Source organism: Chiloscyllium plagiosum, unplaced genomic scaffold (assembly GCF_037043375.1).
Source record: "Chiloscyllium plagiosum isolate Xiang-an unplaced genomic scaffold, Cpla_swu_hap1 HiC_scaffold_1, whole genome shotgun sequence".
NCBI lineage: Eukaryota > Metazoa > Chordata > Chondrichthyes > Orectolobiformes > Hemiscylliidae > Chiloscyllium > Chiloscyllium plagiosum.
In genome coordinates this window covers 88,591,420-88,606,165 of record NW_028270139.1, presented here as the reverse complement: position 1 = coordinate 88,606,165, position 14,746 = coordinate 88,591,420, and the positions used below count along the sequence as shown (strand labels likewise).

General features: G+C 41.4%; 1 protein-coding gene across 1 annotated transcript in view; it reads left to right on the top strand.

The window, feature by feature from the left end:
- The window catches only part of ipo11 (importin 11), a 471,218-nt gene that overhangs the window by 338,726 nt on the left and 117,746 nt on the right, over positions 1–14,746 (top strand). The window lies entirely within an intron of this gene.

Here is a 14,746-nt window from a genome sequence, read left to right as displayed (position 1 = left end):
GCCACTCCACAGCCCATTGGCCCATCTGGTCCAGATCCTGTTGTAATCTGAGGTAACCCTCTTCGCTGTTCATTGCTTGTGTTTTTTTAAAATAAAACACTGTAAGACCGCAAATGGCAACACAAACTTCAAATGACCGAAGCACAGGTAGCAGTAAAGGTCAGTGGACACTAGTCTTGCAATGTATTGTGTCGTTTTGTTTTGAGTGAGACTCCATGATTTAAGAGCCTAGAGAGGTTGTGCAATAATTATGACTTGGTGCATCATTTAAAACCTCAGTTATTACTTGTTGATTAATGGTCAAAATTTCAAATCATCTTTACAATGAAAATAGTGGGTAATTAGTTTAAGTTCAAATCAAATCAGTGAATTCTATTTTCATCTAATCTGTGAAGACTGAAATAGTGACTCTGTGGCTGAGCAATTTATCTCTAATGGCAGCTTCTGGATTCTGCATTTAACTCCAGATGTACAAGTGGTAGAAATTGCAGTCAGTTTTATGCAGTCACACTACAGATCTGAGACAGCCACACCAGAAATACTATAAGACATCCAGGCCACTAATTCTCACATTCATTCAGACTAAACTTAAAGCTAAGGCATTTACTTATCGTGTTGTTTGTATTTTCTTGTAAGTTTATTCCTTGATGCCTTGATGGTTGAACCTATTTTCATTGACTGTCCAGTTACACGTGCATTGATGTTGTGCACTTAATGAATCAGCATATAAGCAGCATTTTTTTTTGCCATTTGTAAGGGATTCTTAACCACTGAGAGTAGTCTTGGAATTGCAAGTTGTAGCTGGTGCTCAAGCCTTCTAAATTTGTACACTAAGTTCTGAATCATGCTTCAGTACAAATCATAATAGAACACATCTGTAGCCTCTATGACTGGCATGTTAATTACTAGTGTGGTTTTAAGCATACATTAATATGAAAATATAGCATGCCATGTCCAGAATACGTATTAATTATCAAGAATTTGACATTTGAGATGATAAGCTTTAGGTTAATTTTGGAATATAGTTGTTAAAATTCATCTAACCATTAGATTTTGATTTTTCTTTTTGTATTCACATTAGCAAGCTCTCTGCTTCAGTTGGCATTTGAGTTTTGATTGATATGTGCTGTTTTTATCAGTTCAATAATTTCAAACATTGACCTTTTGCCAAGGTGTACCATCTGGTACTTACTTGAAAATATCTGCTATTTTGGAATAAAACAGCAACTCAATCAACAAAACCTACATGCTAATTTATTTAACCTAGCTCTAGCACCTGTTACATTAAATTAAAGAATGAGTTTTTTTTATTCTGGTAACTTATGTAATCTCTTGATTATTTCAGTGAAGTCTCTTAGGAATCAGCAATTAAATGTCACCATTCTGAAATAAAACGATATGGTTGACTATTTAGCTGTTCAGTAAAAATACTCTTATAATCATCATCTAATGAAAGGAAGATACAGATTAATTTATAATTTTGAGTATAATGTGATAGCAAGTCATCTAGTTGGTACATTGCAAACTTGAAAAGCGTAACTGCTTTTTGCCATATTAAATAAAGAGAATATTTTGTAAAACGACACATAAATTGTTCCAAGATGAAGCAATTTTCACCTTCTTGGAAAAAAAATTGCAACACCAGTTCATTGTTGCCTGTCAGCATTACCCACTCCCTTGGCGCAAAGAAATGTATGCATAGGTGGAAACTGATTAGTTAAAATGCAAGAATAAATTCCTTGCAAACCTGAATTAAACAAATACTTCAAGCTCAAGTAATCTTAGATTCAGGCCCAATTAGAACACACTTTTTGTCCAATTAAAGAAATTTTAAAGTAAAATAATGTAAAAATTCCACTGATAGAGTTGGTCTTGAATGCTCGAGCTAGTTTTTTTTAAATTGCAGATTGATTTAGCTGAGATTGAACTAGTTTTATCCTGATATGGTTCCTAATTTGTTAATTTTAGCTCTGATTTTCTTATAACTTCGTCGCAACTGTTTACAGTTGAGTGGTTCACTAGGCCACTTCACAGAAGGCATTAAGATTCAAGCACTTAGTATGGGTGGGATGGCAATAGAGAGAGAGTCATGTGCAAGTAGCACCAGTTAGTGTTGATGGGCTCTCTTTCCAATTTATACAAATTAACTGTTTGTACTGTCACAGCAATCTAGAGGCTTTTACTGCTGTTTTTGGTGCGAGTGCAGAAATAATCAGATTTAATGCATTCAGTTTCACAATAGATCACAATGGAACTTGAACAAAATGTCCAGTGTCTATAATCATGGAGATATCACACTAGTATTTACCTTCCCTTTTTACCACATATAGGAATGTTCCTATATTGAACTGAAGTAATTTCATACTTCGTTTTCACTGCAGATTTAACATAAATTTTCTTTCCCATCTACCAAACTAAATTCAGTTTCATCCCTTGGAGTGCCGTCTTGCAATCAGCTTTATATTTCCAATATTCTTCCGTCTTGTTTTAAAATAAATGTTATCATTGCTCAGTCTCATTTTTTTCAATATTTTCACTGACCTACTCTGGCCTATTCTTCAGAAGCAGTGCTAGGATGGCATTTGTAATGCCCAAATGCAGCAAGACCTGGACAACATCTAGACTTGGGTTGGCAAATAGCAAGTAACATTCACAATGCCAGGCACTGAATAGCTCCAGTAAGAGACTATCTAACCCACTGTCCCTTGACAGTCAATGGTGTTACCATCATTTAATGCCCCACTTCCACTACCAGTATCCTGGGGCGGCTACCATTGACCAGAAGCTGATCTAGACTTGCTATATAAAAATTACTACTGCTACGAGAGCAGGTCAGAGGCTAGGAATCTTGCAGCTCGTAACTCACCTCCTGACTCCCCAAATTCTGTCCAGCATCTACGAGGCCCAAGTAAGGAGCGTAAAAGAATAATCCTGCAGGTCTGGATGATTCCAGTCCAAAAACACTAACGAAGATTCACATTATCCGGGACAATGCAGCTCACGTGATTGGCACCACATCCACAAATATTCGCAACTTCCGTTATCAACACTCAGTAGCAGCAATGAGTGCATCTTGCAGATGGTATAGCAGCGACTCACCAAGGCTCCATTGGACAGCACCTTCCAAATCAATAACCATTATGTTCTGAAAGGATAAGAACAGCAGATATATGGGAATGCCACCATCTGCAGGACCCCTTGAATTCACTAACCTGACCTGGAACTGTTGTGGTTCTGTTCGCCGCGCTAGGAATTTGTGTTACAGACGTTTCGTCCCCTGTCTAGGTGACATCCTCAGTGCTTGGGAGCCTCCTGTGAGGCGCTTCTGTGATCTTTCCTCCGGCATTTGTAGTGGTTTGAATCTGCCACTTCCGTTTGTCAGTTCCAGCTGTCCACTGCAGTGGTCGGTATATTGGGTCCAGGTCGATGTGCTTATTGATTGAATCTGTGGATGAGTGCCATGCCTCTAGGAATTCCCTGGCTGTTCTCTGTTTGGCTGGTCCTATAATAATAGTGTTGTCCCAGTCAAATTCATGTTGCTTGTCATCTATGTGTGTGGCTACTAAGGATAGCTGGTCGTGTCTTTTCGTGACTAGCCACGACACGACACGACCAGCTACCCTTAGTAGCCACACACACAGATGACAAGCAACATGAATTCGACTGGGACAACACTACTATTATAGGACCAGCCAAGCAGAGAACAGCCAGGGAATTCCTAGAGGCATGGCACTCATCCACAGATTCAATCAATAAGCACATCGACCTGGACCCAATATACCGACCACTGCAGCGGACAGCTGGAACTGACAACCGGAAGTGGCAGATTCAAACCACTACAAATGCCGGAGAAAAGATCACAGAAGCGCTTCACAGGATGCTCCCAAGCACTGAGGATGTCACCTAGACAGGGGACGAAATGTCTGTAACACAAATTCCCAGCGCGGCGAACAGAACCACAACAACGAGCACCCGAGCTACAAATCCTCTCACAAACTTTGACCTGGAACTACTTCACTGTTCCGCCAGTTTTGCTGAGTCCGTACCCTGGAATTCTCTCCCTAATGACATTGTGGCTCTACTGAAACCAAATGGATTGTAACAGTTGAGGAACGCGGCTTACTGCCACCTTTTCCGGGGCAGCTAGCGATTAGCAATATGTGTTAGTAATGCTTGCACGACACCCACTAGTGGAACCTATACCCCATGAATTAATAATGCAGAAAAGTCCCTCCCAGAAAAACACAGAAGAGCCTCTCTGAGATACCATTTCCATTTCAATGTAAGTGATGACATCCTTTCATAATCTGGACCTTTTCTTGATCATTTTCTTCATTTGTGAATGAATATGCTTAATTTCCCTATCCTGGGGATAATCCTAGGAATCCTTTGATTTTGGTATCATTTAATTTGTACATCACTTAATTTTTGTATTGGTTATACATTCTACTTGGGCTCCTATTTCTTGGCTTCTAAAATCATCTCATTTGCAACAAAACAGTGTACCAAGTTGCATGGTCAGCCGAGATCATGTTGAAGAGGCTTGAGGGGCTGAATGGTTTATTTTTGTTCCTATTTCCTATATTTCTGTGCTTTTAATTAGTGGGGAGTTTGGTTTTCAGTACTGATTACTTTCACTTTGCTTCCTCTGAAAAGATTTGATTTTGAAATTCTTTCTTTTTTTGGTCAAGCATGTGATTTTATTATTTCTTAACTGTTGTCAACAAAGTCTTAGGCATTTGGGGCTGTACTGCATGGAAATGGACCCTTCGGTCCAACTCGTTCATGCTGACCGTGATGTGGAGGTGCTGGTGTCGGGCTAGGGTGGTCAAAGTTAAAAATCACAAGACACCTAGGTTATAGTCCGACAGGTTTATTTGAAAGTACAAGCTTTGGAGCACTGCTCCTTCATCAGGTAGCTAGTGGCATAGGATTATAGGACACAGAATTTATAGCAAAAGATCATAGTGTCATACATTGATGTAATATATTGAACAAACCTGGATTACTGTTAAGTCTTTCGCCTTTTAGAATGGGCTGCAGGTTTCAATTCATTAATATATAAATCCCAGAACTTCTTTCAAGTCACATTCCTGAGCACTGCCTCACCGCACTAGAGACCCGGGTTCGATTCCAGCCTCGAGCGACTGTCCGTGTGGAGTTTGCACATTCTCCCCGTGTCAGCGTGGGTTTCCTCCCACTGTCCAAAGATGTATAGGTTAGGTGAATTGGCCATACTAAATTGCCCATGGTACTCAGGAATGTGTAGGTTAGGTGCATTAGTCAGGAGTAAATGTAGAGTAATTGGGAATGGGTCTGGTTGGTGACTCTTCGGCGGGTCGATGTGGACTTGTTGGCCAGAAGAGCCTGTTTCCACACTGTCGGGATTCTAGGATAACTTAGAGGTTATATATAAAACAACAAGTAAGATCTCAACTCAGATAATGCATTAAAGGTAAGGTTAGAGTCTGTATGTATTCCAATCTTGAGTCAGACTGGTTCTATTTCCAAAGAGTGAGATAGAGTGAGCGTGTGATGGAGTATATGCCTGTGAGAGGGTGTTTGCATGGGTGAGAGTGTGGGGTGTGTGTGCCTGAGAGAGAGAGAATGTGTGTGTGTGTATGTATGTATGTGTACAGTGCAGTGGGGTCACCTGTAGTATGACATGAACCCAAGGTCTCAGCTACCATCATCTGCTCGGCCGCTCTGCGTTGTTGCGTATCCCAAAGTCCACCTTGGCGGACAGTCACCCAAAGATCTGAGGCCGAATGTCCCTGACCGCTGAAGTGTTCCCTGTCTGGGAGTGAGCATCCCTGTCTGGCGGTTGTTGCGCAGTGTCCATTCATCCGTTGTCGTAGTGTCTGCTAAGTCTCGCCAATTTACCATGCCTCGGGGCATTCTTACCTGCAGAATATCAGATAGACCATGTTGGCTGAGTCACATGAGTACCTGCCACGTACACGGTGACCAAGATGCTGACCAGAAATTAATCTAGTTCCATTTGCCAGCATTTGGCCCATAACCCTCAACCTTTCTTATTCATATAACCATCCGGATGTCTTTTAAATGTTATAATTGTACTACCCTCACCACTACCTCGGGCTGATCATCCGTACATGTACGACCCTCCATGTGAAAATGTTGCCCATGAGGTCCCTTTTAAATCTTTCCCCCTCACCTTAAACGTATGCCCTTAAAATTCATGATTCCCCCACCCCGAGGAAAATAGCTTGGCTATTCACACTATCAATGCCCCTCATGATTTTATAAACCTCTATAAGGTTACTCCTCAGCCTCTGACACTCCAGAGAAAACAGCCCAAGCCTATTCAGCCTCTCCCTTTCACTCAAGCCCTCCAACCCTGGCAACATCCTTGCAAATCTTTACTGAACCCTTTTAACCTCTGAACTCCTATACTAAATGCACTGACCAATAAGACCGGAAGACCATAGGAGCAGAAATTAGGCCATTCGGCCCATCAAATCTGCTTTGCCATTTGATCATGACTGACCCCATTTTCCTTTTTTTCTGTTCGTAACCTGTGATCCTCTTGGCAACCAATAACTTATTTATCTCTGTTTTAAATATACTCAATGACCTGGCCTCCACAGTCTCGTGTGGCAATGAATTCCATAGATTCATCACTCTCTGGTGCAAGACGTTTCTTCTCATCTTCATTGTGGGCGGCACAGTGGCACAGTGGTTAGCACTGCTGCCTCACAGCGCCGGAGACCCGGGTTCAATTCCCGCCTCAGGCGACTAACTGTGTGGAGTTGCACATCCTCCCCGTGTCTGCATGGGTTTCCTCCAGCTGCTCCGGTTTCCTCCCACAATCACAAAGATGTGCAGGTCAGGTGAATTGGCCATGCTAAATTGCAAGTAGTGTTAGGTATGGGGTAAATGTAGGGGTATGGGTGGGTTGCGCTTCGGCGGGTCAGTGTGGACTTGTTGGGCCGAAGGGCCTGTTTCCACACTGTAATGTAATCTAATCTAAAGGGTCTTCCCTTTACTCTTAGCTGTGCCCTCGGATCCTTGTCTCTCTTACCAATGGAAAGATCTTCCCAATGTCCACTCTGTCCAGGCCATCCAGTATTCAGTAAGTTTCAGTTAGATTCCCCCTCATCCTTCTAAACACCATTAAGTATAGTACCAGAGTACTCAAACATTCCTCACATGTTAAGTCTTTCATTCCTCGGAACATTTTCATGAGCCTCCTCTGAACCCAGTCCAAGGCCAATATATCCTTCCTGAGTTATGGGGCCCTACTCGCAGTATTCTAAATGTTGTCGGACCAGAGCCTTCTAAAGCTTCAGAAGTACATTCCCTGTTTTTATATTCTGGTCCTCTCATGATGCATGTCAGCATTGTATTTGCCTTCCTAACTACCTACTCAACGTTGAAGTTTACCTGAAGAGAATCCTGGACTAGGACTCCCAAGTCCCTCTGCACTCCAGATTTCTGAATTTTCTCCCCATTTAGAAAATAGTCCATGCCTCTATTCTTCCTACCAAAGTGCATAGCCTCACACTTTCCCAGAGGGTATTCTACCTGCCATCTTTTTGCCCCCTCTCCTCACCTGTCCAAATCTTTCTGCAGCCTCCCTACCTCCTCAGTACTAACTGCCCCTCCACCTATCTTTGTGTCATCTGCAAACTTAGCCACAAGGCCCTCAGTTCCTTCATCCAGATTATTGATATATGAAGTGAAAAATTGTCCCAACACTGATCCTTCTGGGGCACCATAGACACTAGCTTCCATCTTGAGAGGACCCTTTTATCCCCACTCTTTGCCTTCTGGCAGACAGCCAATGGGACAAAGACAAGCATACAAATGCCTTCTTCATTATCCTGTCTACCTGCCATTCCACTTTCAAGGAACAATGGACCTGCACTCGAAGCTCTCTTTGTTCAGCAACACTCCCCAGGACCTTACCATTCACTGTATAAGTCCTGCCCTGATTGACATTTCCAAAAATGTGGCACTTCACATTTATCTGAATTAAACTCTGTCTGCCATGCCTTGGCCCAATGGCCCATCTGATCAAGGTCTCGTTGAACTCTGAGGTAACCTTCATTGTCCACTACACCAGCAATTTTGGTGTCATCTGCACACTTACTAACCATATCTCCTGTGTTCACATCCAAATCATTTATACAAACAATGAAAAGCAGTGGGCCCAACACAAATCCTTGTAATGCACTGCTGGTCACAGGCCTCCAGACTGAAAAGCAACTCCCCACCACCACCTTCTGTATCCTGCCTTTGAGTCAAATAGTTAGTTCGTCCTGTATTCCATGTGATTTAATCTTGCTAACCAGTCCACCATGCGGAACCTTGTTGAACACCTTACTGAAGTCCATATAGATCACATCTACCACTCTGCCCTCATCCATCCTCTTTGTTACTCTGTTACATCATTGTGATTAATCAATTTCATGTTGATAATGGACTGTGGTTTATGTTTTGTAAATTGAGCTTTCAACATTTTTTTAGTCTTGGACAATATGGGCAGCATGATGACATAGTGGTTAGCACTGCTGCCTCACAGCACCAGAGACCCGGGTTCAATTCCCCGCCTCAGGCAACTGTCTGTGTGGAGTTTGCACATTCTCCCTATGTCTGCGTGGGCTTCCTCTGGGTGCTCCGGTTTCCTCCCACACTCCAAAAATGTGCAGGTAATGTGACTTGGCTATGCTAAATTGCCCATAGTGTTAGGTGAAGGGGTAAATGTAGGGGTTTAGGTCTGGGTCGGTTGCTCTTCCGAGGGTTAGTGTGAAGTTGGGCCGAAGGGCCTGTTTCCACACTGTCAGTAATCTGGAATATTGTCTGGTTATCATCACTACTGTCATATTCAGCAATTTATTGTACAGTAAATATGTTTGGCTCTGAAACCACAGTTTTTGAAAGGATCATTTGCAAGCAGCATGGTAGCCTTTGAATTTGCTGTAATATGACGACAAATTGTAGTGCCATCAGTCTGTGATCTTGAATGCAGCTTTGAATTTAGGACTCTTTCTGATGACAGGAAATTATTAAGTCAATCATTACTCTCCAGGCATCCGTCATGAGTCTTTGATATCAATCAGTCAGGTACCACTTGAGGTAGTCCACATCTGCTCTGCTTCCTCTGACTTTGGTATCATTTAATTTATACGTCACTTAACTTTTGTATTGTTCACAAATTCTACTTGGGCTCCAGTAGATTTCAGTGGCTTCTAAAATCATTCATTTGCCACATTGAAACTTGCTTTGGAACAAAGAATGTTCTGAAGGGTTTGATGCAGCAAATGTTGAATAGATCTCTCCATCCCAGGAATATCGAAATATAGCACCTGTTCAAGAATAAGTGGACTCTCATTTAAAACAGAGACACAAAGGAATTGTGTTTTTGAAGATTGTGAATGCCTGGACTTCGCCGCCGCAGTGAGTTATGAAGACTTGATGACTGAAAACATTTAAAGAGGAAGTAGGTAAATTTTTTGAAATGTCAAAGAGAGCAATGATGAGATGGTGCGAAACAGTAGTTGAGACCTGGTAAGGATCATATTAGCAAGAAAGAGGTATGAGATGTTTTAGCAGGTTTCAAGGTATATAAACACGAGGGCCTGATGAGACGTATCCCAAACTGCACCCCGACAGGTGGGGAATCGTATTGGAAAATTTCCTGAGGGACAAGATTGATCAACATTTAGAAATGCAGGGATTGATCAAAGATAGTCAGCACGGATGTTTTGGAGGGAGATTCTGTCTGATTAATTTAATTGAGTTTTTTGAAGAGGTGAGTAAATATATTGTGAGGGTAGTGCAGTTGAGGTGGTTTACATGAATTCAAGTAAGGCTTTTGACAAGATCCCACATGGAAGGCTGGTCCTAAGAGGTAAGAGTCCATAAGATCCAAAATTGGATTACAAATAGAGGGCAAAGGGTCATGGTGGATGAATATTTTTGTAATTGGAAGCCTGTGACAGTGAAGTATCACAAGGATCAGTGCTGGGACCCTTGCTGGTTGTTACATACGTTAATGACTTGAATGTGAATGTAGAAGGTACAATTCGTAAATTTTTAAATGGAATGAAAATAGGTGGTATTGATAATGAGGAAAATGGTCTCAGGCTACAGTCTGATATTGGTCAGCTGTAAATTGGCCATATGGCATTTAATCCTGATAAATATGAGGTCATGCATTTTGGAAGGTCCAGTAAGGGAAAAGATATACACAATAATGGTAGGTCCCCATGGAGTGCTGAGGAATAAAGTGACCTTGATGTACAAGTCCTTAGGTCCCTGAAGGTGTCAATGCAGGTGGACAGTGGTGAAGTAGGTATTTGAGATGGTTGCCCTTGGGATGACTGGGCTAGAATATAGGAGTAAGGAAGTCTTGTTTCAACTTTATAAAGCATTGGTTAGGCCACAAATGGAACACTGTGCGCAGTGGAGAGACGAGATTGCAATGGCACGAGTACAAAGAGTGTTGCCTGGAATGAAAAGCATTGGATAGGCTGGGTTTGCTTTGGGGATCTGAGGAAAACATTTTCACCCAAGCGGTCGTGGAAATGTAGAATGTGCTGCCCAAGAGACTGGCGGAGGCTCATGCTCTTGCAACCTTCAGTAATCTGGACGAGCACTTAAGATGACAAGGTTTGGAAGGCAATGGAGCAATTGCAGACAAATGGGATTAGTCTAGTTTGGTGTTTCTTGGTCGGATTAGTGTGGTGCGTTCAAGGGCCTGTTTCTATGCTGTATAAGACTCTTTATAATCTTTATAATCTTATGGAATGATGAGACAATGGGGCTCTTGCAATACAGTGGAAATGCCCTACCTTTGCAACAGAAGGCCCAGGTTCGAGCCCCACCTACTCCAGAGGTATATCAAAGCACATTTAAATATGTTGTATAAAAATATCTAGGATGGTAGTGCAGGCTTGAGGGGACAAGTGGCCTATTCCTGCTCCTAGTTCCTATGTACATGGTTTTGATTTGTGGTAATTTGTAAATATTGCCAAACCTCCTCATTTTCAATATGTTTTACTTTGAAAATGCAATCCTTTGAACATGTCCAGAACCAACTTTAAGCTCAAACTTTAAAGTGTTGTGATACAATCCCCATTTTCAAACTACAAATGCTTATTGAACGCCAGAAGATTTGGATTTGTTTTGCTCTTTGAATTTCAAAAACACAAGTAATTGCTGCTATTCATATGAGGATGCCTTTTATTGTTTTTGAATTCTGATTTTCCATAATACTGTTTCTTTTAATCATCAATTTTAATTTTTACACAATACTTTGATGCTATAGAGGTTTTTTATTTTTCTTTAGATGCCATGTGGAGGTGGATAGAATTACTTTTCCTTGTTACCTACTTGTTCCTGTTGGTACATGAATTACATGAGCTTGTAACTGGGTCACTGAATATTTTCATGCAAATTATTTGGTGTAATCTGAAGGTTAGTAGAGGATGTGCAAAACCACAGGTGCCTTGGAAAAGATGAAAAAGTTGTATATTTGCACATTTATTGTTTGTCATGATCAGCCGATGTTTGAAGTATGTCTTTATTTTTTTTGTGGAACAATGATGTGCAGAGGGACGTTATATTCCTGTGTCACTCTGAAGTAATAAAGTGGGCTGTTCTTGAATAAACATACATTGAAAACATTCCCTGTATGTATGTAGAACAACTAGTACTTATGGTTTTTCAGTCTATGGTCAGTAAGTAAATGCAGGTTTGGAAGCATTGCAAGTGACTTGAAATGGATTTTTATCTGTTAGTACATTGCCGTCTCTTATTGTCTTCTATTACTGCTGAATTACTTACTCCTGTTTATTGCACTTACCTTCCCCACTCTTAGGTTCTCACACATCCTTCCTTTGTCGCAAAAGATATGATGTAAACTCCCAAACTGTGTCAGTATAATTTTCTAACTGGCTGCCTAAACATCTGCAGAAACAATTTGCCCTATTTCTAATTTTTATGCCTGTTTCTCAAGAGTATATACCCCTTGCAACATTTTCGTAGCTTTTTTGAGATTGGAAATTTGCAATGTACAGAAAGAAGAAAGGCCATTTATATGGTGACGCAGCATGTTCTGAGAATATCCAACTTTACAACCAGTACTTTGAGAGAGAAATCCAGTAGCCATTTGACGTGCTAAGTCCCATCAATGGCAAATGAGTGGTCAAGTTTTAAAAGTCAGCCATTTCTGTGTATGCTGTGGGCCAGAATAGTAGCTTCGAGGAGAAAGTGAGGACTGCAGATCCTGAAGAAGGGCTTATGCCCGAAACGTCGATTCTCCTGCTCCTTGGATGCTGCCTGACCTGCGCTTTTCCAGCAACACATTTTCAGCCAGAATAGTCGCATCAAGTAAGTCTTTTTTGACTATCAGTTGCTGGCTGGGTCAGAATTTGTTGTCCATTGTCCTTGAGAAAGTGGTAGTGAGCCAGCACTTTGAACAATTGCATGTACAGTGAACATTCAGGGCTGTTAGGAAGTGAGCTGCAGGTGGTGGATCACGGACTGTGAAGGAACGGTGTAGTTTTAGGTCTGGTGGTGCAAGGCTTGGAGGGGAACTTGCTAGGGTTCTCATTCATCTGCTCACTTTCTCTTTCCAGATGATAAAGATCATAGATTAAGTTGTTGCTGTATAGTTAATGAGTTGCTGCATATATGATTACATATGGTAAATACTGCTGCCAGTCTGCATTGCTGGTGGAGAGAACGAATGTTGAATGCTGTAGTCCTGGTGACTATTCATTGGATTGCCTTCACCAAGCTAGTGAGCATAGAAAATAGGAATCAGTGTAGGCCATTCAGTTCATAAAGCCTGTTCTGCTATTCAGTACGATCATGGCTGATAATCTGTCTCAATGTCATACTCTCGCTCTTCCACCTCAGAAGACACTTTTTGTAATGTTGACCATATTCAGATTTATTGAAATCACACTCAGTGAAATTGAAGAGTATTTATATGCCTGATTTGTGCTTTGTAGATGATTGACAGTCTTTAGGGGGACAGAAAGTGAATTACTTGCTGCTACGTTCCCATGCACTGACTTAATCTTGCTGCCGTCGGCTGAAGCCATCCTCACTGGAACGTCGAAGGCTGAGCGGTCATCTTGTAGAGGTTCATAAAATCATGAGGGGCATGAATAAGGTAAATAGACAAGGTCTTTCCCCTGGCATGAGGGAGTCTAGAACTAAAGGGCATAGGTTCAGGGTGAGAGGGGAAAGATTTAAAAGGGACCTAAAGGGCACCCTTTTCACACAGAGGGTGGTGAGTGTATGGAATGAACTGCTAGAGGACGTGGCGGAGGCTGGTACAATTACAACATTTAAAAGGCATCTGGATGCGTATATGAATAGGAAGGGTTGGAGGAGTATGTGCCAAGTACTGGCAAATAGGACTAAATTAATGACAACCACCATAAGAATATTAAAACATCTCAATAATATTTGAAAGATTGGCGAAGATGTCTAAGAATAAGGAATGTTTTGCACTTGGGTCACACAAGTGGGGCAATCCTAGGGCAACAAGCAAACCTGCAGAAAAGCAACAGGGAAGCCGTGTTATAGGAAAATTGCGTGTTAGAGACAGTGCTTAAAGTGTTGGCCATATAATCTTGCTTTAGAAACAGTCCCCAATTTGTGAATTTGTCAATCACAAATTTGTGTTAATGAAAGGTGCATTAAAGTAGAGGCTTTCAAGATGATTGGTGACCAAATAGGTGGTAATATATATTTGAGCTGAAAAATGTGTTGTTGGAAAAGCGCAGCAGGTCAGGCAGCATCAAAGGAGCAGGAGAATCAACGTTTTGGGCATAAGCCCTTCTGAAGAAGGGCTTATGGCCAAAACGTCAATTCTCCTGCTCCTTGGATGCTGCCTGACCTGCTACGCTTTTCCAGCAACACATTTTTCAGCTCTGATCTCCAGCATCAGCAGTCCTCACTTTCTCCTAGGTAATATACATTTACTGAGTACCAAAGGTCACAAATCTAAAATCATTGGAAAATGATCCAAAGAAGAGGTGAGGAGGTGTATTTTTCTCTCAGCATTGTCAGGATCTGAAATACTGAACTATTTAGCTGAAAAGGTAAAGTTAAATGATTTGTGGATAATTTTAATTGGGAATTGCACAAGAACTTGAAGATAAGGGATTCACAGTGCTTTAGGGAAAATGGGAATATGGGATTCAGCACCATTACTCTTACAGAGGTCCAGAATAAGCATGATTGTCTGACTGGCTTCCTCTGTGCTGTAAATTTCCATGATTTCATAAATAAAACAGATCATTTACAAAATTTGTAGCTTCCCTATTGCTTTTCTGCAGATATGCTTGTTGCCCTGGGATTGCCCCACTTGTGTGACCCAAGCGCAAAACATTCCTTATTCTTAGACATCCTCACCAGTCTTCTAGATATTATTGAGATGTTTTAATATTCTTAAAAATTCTCCTAACATCCTGGAGGTTGCCATTGACTAGAAATTGACCTGAACTGGCCATATGAACTAGCTGGCTACAAGAGTAGTTCAGAGGAGGAATAATTCACCTCCTGACTCCCCAAAGACCATCCACTGTCTGCAAGGTACATGTCGAGAGTATAATGGAATATTGCCTGAATGAGTGCAATATTACAGAAGCTTGAAACTATTCAGAGCAAAGCAGCCCACTTAATTGGCCCCAGATTCACAAACATTCTCTCATTCCACCACCGATGCTCGGCAGCAGCAGTACAAGATACACTGCAGAGA